Source organism: Taudactylus pleione, unplaced genomic scaffold (genome assembly GCF_031769625.1).
Source record: "Taudactylus pleione unplaced genomic scaffold, aTauple2 ptg000093l, whole genome shotgun sequence".
NCBI classification, from domain to species: Eukaryota; Metazoa; Chordata; class Amphibia; order Anura; family Myobatrachidae; genus Taudactylus; species Taudactylus pleione.
The window spans coordinates 38,486,363-38,493,390 of NW_028284495.1; the positions used below are offsets into that span (position 1 = coordinate 38,486,363).

Here is a 7,028-nt window from a genome sequence, read left to right on the forward strand (position 1 = left end):
CTTGAATATAAGTATCCCCCCCCCCATTATGCTAACCAGTCGTACTTACACAAACAGCAGTTTGTAGCCTAATTTTTTGCAGATTTTCTGGACACAGTTAAGATGAGGAGACATCCTGCTGAACAAATTCTTAACATTGGAAGGGGGCCTTCCTGGAAACATGGCAGATATTAAATTATACTGTTTTCATCACCCTCCACATGCAACATTTTCTGAGAAATTCTATTAGCAAATACTTGCTTTGAAGACATTACTTAATTTATTACCTAGTGTATATGGTGTTATATATACACCTCATTTTGGATAGTTGGGAAAAAATATGTTTAGAACTACAGTTTGATATTTATATAAAGGAAATAGTGGTAGTTACAGTGTTCGCTAACCAGCTTAAATGCTAGTTTTGGAGTACAATTTCCTAGAGGGAATAGATATCACAGTTGGAGTTGACTTTGTTTTCCCACTTTCTAAAACATGATCACACATTGTGAGTGCTGTTATAAAAGCACTTGCTGCTGCAGTAACAGATATGACCCCCAAATGAGACTGAACTTTGATGTAATTGGTCAGAACTGGTCATATGTGTTGTACTGAATGACTGGGTGACAGTCTAGTTGACAGCTTGTATGGTCATGTGAGGTCCACACTTGGAGAAAAGATTGTAGACAATATAATCTTTAAACTACAAGAATAAAGTGGCTTTAATTTTGTTTTAGAAAGGAGCAAATTAAAGGGTCTAATTTGTATGCCTTGGATGAAGATAAAGTGAACAAAGATAAAATACCAGCCAATCAGCTCCTAACTGCCATGTCACAGGCTGTTTGAAAAAATGACAGTTAGGAGTTGGTTGGTTGGTACTTTATCTCTGTCCACTTTATCTCCATCCAAGGCTTAGTAAATAGACCCTATGGAGAGTAGTGTACCAATAAACTATATTATTTTCAAATATAATTTTTTTTTTATCATATATTCTTTGTATGTATACCATGTCCTGATTACAAAATTGTCACTGGTGTGCTTCTTCCCTGGGGTGGCTGGCCTTCGCTGGCTTTTTTGGGGTTCTGCACCCCAGACCCAGACCAAGTGATAGGGACCTCCAGTATCAGAGACGCCATGACGCGGCCTGGAGGCTTAGCCATATTTTTGCAAATATATGCAACTGAGATCTCTGAATTATCTACCACCATGTAGTTTTTCAAATCTTATTGTTTATTTCATTCTGAGTGCTGGGGGATTACTTTTTGTTGTTTCTGGTATAGAATAACCCCTCCCTTACATGCACCTGAGTGATATTACTGAAGTGATTGAGCAGCTACCAACATGTATTGTTGTACTGAGAGGCATAGATGGGACCAGCATTTGGAGGGCATGCTGGTTCTTGTAGTGCCATTAGGAGGACCTAGGGGTGACTCCAAGGTAAGCTGGCTCTCAATTCAGGTGGATTTGGGGCACAGTGGTTGGTGTGGCAGGGCTGCTCTGGGGTGGCACACTTTAACACTTTACTTAGCACTTTAACACTTTCAAATTATATTTTTTTTCTTAGTATATATATGTACATATTTATATTTAATCATATATATATATATATATATATATATATATGTGTATATATTTTCTTTATTATTCTTTTCTTAGCATTTTAATTAAACCTATCACTTATGTATCACTTATTAACACATAGTTTTTGCTTTATTTTTATTAACACATACTAACACTTTAGTCTTTCACTGGTGTGCTTCCCTGGGGTGGCTGGCCTTCGCTGGCTTTTTTGGGGTTCTGCACCCCAGACCCAGACCAAGTGATAGGGACCTCCAGTATCAGAGACGCCGTGACGCGGCCTGGAGGTTTAGCCATATTTTTGCAAATATATGTAACTGACATCTCTGAATGATCTACCACCATGTAGTTTTTCTGATGTTATTGCTGATTTCATTCTGAGTGCTGGGGGATTACTTTTTGTTGACTCTAAGACAGTAGTTCACTCATACTACTTATATGTATTTTTTTGTATTTATTAGCTCTGAAGAATTGAACCATTCCAATGCATTTTGAAACACTATTTGTTCTTCGGGAGGCTTGCCACCTAGCAACAGCAGGTGGGTTAGGCAGCAAGCCTCACGGAAAACGCTGAGGCAGAGGAAAGTGAAAGAATTTTCACCTCCTCTGCCTGTGCATCACGTGGGCGTGCACCTGAGCCGCGCATTAGATTTTTTTCTGTCAGCGCTGGCATGGAGGACACAATATCTGTCTCTGTGACAGACTCACTGCAAATATCCTCCATGGCTGTCAGCTATAAGGGGAAAAGAGCCCACAAAAGGGCAAGAGCTTCCCTCTTTATTTCCTCCTCTTCAGAGGATATTCACATTAGGAAGAAAAAACCTTTTCCTGTCAGAAGTTATGACACTTCTGATTCTTCTGAGGCTGAGGTAGAAAAATCTCCTCAGCACTGTGACAAGTCACCTCCCTGTTCAGGGAACTCACCAACCCACAAGAAAACAGGTAAAAATAAAAGTTTAGCCCCAGGGAGACCTGTTCAAGTGTCATTCCCCCATTCCCTGGAATTGTCCGTAGCAGACAACAGGATAGCGCTCGGAGCAAGCACATCACCTCTGCCCGTAGCTGGCAAGATACCTCTGCCCATAGCCGGCAGCACAAAGGTACCGGCTCTCAGCATGTGGGGTCACCTGACAGACAGTCGCACTCTTCCCGCAGGAACCGTGGCCACTCTTCCTCTGTAGACTGGGAAGCAGTGGAAATTACCAGAACCTCCGCCTCATCCCAATGTGGGGAATATAGCGAGATTCAGATGGCCAGGGTTGCTTTAGCAGGGAAAATACCGCCCATTAAGTTATATTCCACACACTGGGCCTTAAAATTCAACTCTGAGGTCCAAAAATTTGCCCAGCTGGCATTTAGAGCAGCACTTGTCAAAGAAGATGAGTTGCTTTTATGTTCCTACATGGGTCTACCAGACGTACCCGCACTGTTCACTCCCAATATTGACCCTGCTCTAGCCTCCATAGTGGGAGAAAAGAGGCACAATGATTCCACAAACCGTACAATGAGAAAAATTCAATATAAAATAGCCGACGCAGCTGGCCCACTGCTGTTTGTATTAAATAAAGCAGAGAGAGAAGGGGAGTATAGCATCTCTCTGGAATCTCTGGTGGCGTCCAAGCTTGCCCTCCTTAAGGCCATTAGCAGAGCAACACTCATAATAGGCCAGATGTTCAACTATATCACCAACACCCGTAGGTCCAGATGGCTTACTGGCGCAGGACTCGCAGACCTAGCGCCTAAATCATTAGAATTCCCTAATCTTACTGATGCAGACCTCTTCTGCCCTCAGTTTATAAAGGATGTTAAATATAAGACATAAGGCAAGGAAGTCCTTTTCAGACCTCAAAAAAGTAAATGAGCCCTTCAAGAGGCCCTTTCTTCAAGGGGTTTGGGCTTCGCGAGCCACAGATTCGACCCGAGAATTCCAAGGAATAAAAAGAGCCCAGAGAGGAGGCTTCGTGCACCGATCCAATGATGCCCCAAGAGGATCGTACTCTAACACTTGGAACAGTGCCAAGAGAGGCCGTTTTCTCTTCTCTCCAAGGAACTCTCAACAATCATATCAAGAGTGGCAAAATATTACCACAGACAAGTGGTTGCTGAAAACGATCCATTCAGGGTTAAACCTCCCTCAAATTTGTTTTCCACACCAAGCGGGTCATATTCCTCGTCCAAGCAATTGCAGCCCTCAGCTAGACGAGGTACTGACTACAGCCCTCCAACAGGGAAAGATAGAATTGTCAGACCTGACTGCAAAAGGCTGGATCAGCCACTTATTTCCCATAATAAAGCAAGACCGGTATTAAACGTCAAAGCTTTAAACCAATATTTGAAACCAAAACACTTTCGCATGGAAGGTATTCCAGACATTCGTTACCTTCTCACAAAAGACTGCTTCTGCATAAAGATAGATCTGAAGGAAGCTTTGAATTCTATATCAGTTCATCCGAATCACAGGCGTCACCTTAGATTTTTTTGGAGAGACACCTTATTCCATTAGACAGTTATGGTGTTTGGCCTCTCTTCTGCTCCCTACACCTTTACACGGGTCATGAAAGCTGTACTGTCCCACTTGTGTCAGCAAAACATTCAATGCATCATTTACCTAGGTGACATACTACTGGTACACTCAGACCACGACAGCCTACTGAGACACAAAGATTTGACTCTTTCCCTACTAACAGACCTGGGATTCATAATAAACACTTAAAAGTCAGTATTAGTCTGACCCGGAACATAACATTTCTCGGTTTCGATCTAGATACCCATTCTTTTTCCCTGGCAGTCCCGCTAGAAAAATGGCTAGATACAAAAGAGTACATGCAAAGAGCTTCCCAAAAGCGCAGTTTGTCCCTCCGCTCCTTAGCAAGGATTATTGGGAAAATGATTGGCATGTCCCCTGGTTTCAGACATGTGCCTTTGTCATGCAGAGAGCTACAAACGCTCCTAAGGTCTTTGTTTCATGCCCACTATGCCTGGACAGACACCATTTTCCTCTCCAGAAGAGTAAAAACAGAACTGTCCACTTGAAACAGTCTCCCTGTACCTCCTCCTCGCCCACTCCTAGACCCAACACCCCATATGACAATCACTACAGATGCATCACTAAAAGATTGGGGAGGCTTATCTCAATAGAAAGCAGTCAGGGGCACCTGGTCACCCAAAGAATCCAGTCTCTTCATAAACATACTAGAATTACGCGCAGCAAAACTGGCTCTAAAAGCCCTAGTTCCCGAACACACGAAAAGGGTCTGTATCCAGCTATGCCTGGACAATACGACCGCAGTGTTATACATAAACAGAATGGGGGATACCAAGTCACTATCCCTATGCAAACAAACATTAGAGACCTGGGATTGGGCAGTCCAGAGGGACATAATTTTATTGGCAACTTACATACCAGGAGAGCTCAACGAACTCGCAGACTCTCTGGACCTCATTCAGACCCGCTCGCAAGCGCTGAGCGCTCACAAGCGGGTCGATGTTTAGGCCCTGTGCACGCGCAGCGGCCGCATTGTGCATGCGCAAGCCCTGGAGTGAGAGAGAAATTCTTTCGCTCCGGGGCTCGCTACAAAAGGGGCGGCTATCGATGTTGATCAACAGCTTGACCCGTTTAGTAGGCGGGGGGGTGGTTTCACAAATGGAGGTGTTCCTTAAGGAACACCTGCCATTTGAGGGCGGCCGCACTGCCATCAGCAGTGATGTCAGTGGGGAGCTTTCTGCTCGATCAGAGCAGGAAGCTCCCTGGGGCTTGCGGTTGCTGAGACCCAACCTCAAGGGTCTCGTCGCAAGCCCCGATGGTCGTGATGGTCTTGACCATCGCGACCATCAACCTGGTCACTTGCTAAAGCTGTGGGTGGTAACCCACAGCTTAGCTAGCGACCAGGAGACCGTACTTCAAAATACAAGCGGCCATCCTCATTCAGAGCGAGCGCTCGCATTTTGCGAGCGCCTCTGAATGAGGGCCTCTATCCCTAGAAAGAATCTCCCTAGGATCCGCAGCATTGACAAATCGGGTTTTCCTAAAAATACTCCAAACATTCGGAAATCTAGAGATAGACCTCTTCGCCAGCCCCACGAACGCCCAAGTTCCACGTTTCGTGTCCAGAATATGGACAAAAGGGGTATGGAGAATGGATGCAATGTTATTCCCTTGGACAGACCTGTCTCGCCCCTATGCCTTCCCATCCCCTGCCCTCCTCTTACAAAAAATCAGGGAGGAACAAGTACCCAGTATTGTAGCAGTATATCCGGTATGGCCATCAAGGGTATGGTCTCCCCTGATCAGCCAATTACGCATAGAACCCAAGATTTCCCTGGGGTTATCCAAGGACTGTTTCCAGGGAACTCCAGACATTCTGGAACCACTTCTCCAGTGCATGTGGATGGCAATATTACTAGGTTGCTAACAGACCCAGCCCTAGCATCTCCTACAAAAGCCCTAAGCAATGCGTCCTTAAGACCCTAAACTAGATTCAGGTATGCGGCGATAATTAAAGAATTTGACCTCTATCATATCATTCTCAAAGGTCATGCAAAAACGTCAATAGCCCAATAGTAGAATTCGATTTGATACATGACACATCATGCTTATCATCTTACTTGACTCTCACAACACCAATGAGGAACAATATTACACAGCTATTCATCACGTGCAGGAAACCATTTCATCCAGCAAGATCCTCTACTATTAGAGGATGGATTGTGACATCCATAAGAGAAGCTGGAATAGACACTGACCACTTCAAAAGCCATTCCTTAAGGGGAGCAGCTGCAACAAGAGCAGCAGCTAAAGGCATGCCCCTACACTCGATCATGCTAGCAGCAAGGTGGGCCTCGGCCCACTATTGGAGACCAACCGATCTACAAAAGATCGAGTTTCTCAGCGCAACCACCAGGTATGTGGTAGTCTACACACCTGCTGTTGCTAGGTGGCAAGCCTCCAGAAGAAAAAAACACTAGTTTGCAGGAATCTATGCCCTGCAAACTGGATTTGTTCTAGGGAACAGGATTGCCTAGCGACAGCTCCCACTCTACCCTCCCTTTTCTTACTCTCCTTTTCTAGGTCTGTTGTTTCCTCTGGAGACTCTCACTTGATGTCTATTAACTTTACCTTTCTCGTCCTTAAGGCGCAGCAAGGGACACAAAAGAAGCCTCAAGCAACCACCGGACAAGATTTCCGGCCTAAGTTTCGAACAGCTGTTCCCTGTCCAGTTCAGAATCCATAGTTCAAAGCCATTTATCCTTCCAGAAAATTATCAGTTACGGTTCAATAAAATTGTTCTTGTTGTGAAGCATTTACGCTATAATCCTTTTTTCCCTTTCAAACTAAGGTATAACAAAGGTAAAAGGTCAAACATAGGTATAAGGTATCAGGTATACAGATTTACCTTCTCTCACACCATTACACTCTGGGAACTGGATTGTCACCAGCGAGCTTCCGAAAAAAATCTAATTCGCGTAACAGGCGC

General features: G+C 44.4%; 1 pseudogene; it reads left to right on the top strand.

Moving 5' to 3' along the window:
* The first annotated feature begins 2,225 nt into the window (after positions 1–2,225).
* Positions 2,226–6,785, top strand: LOC148526961 (uncharacterized; annotated as a pseudogene).
* Positions 6,786–7,028: the final 243 nt, after the last annotated feature.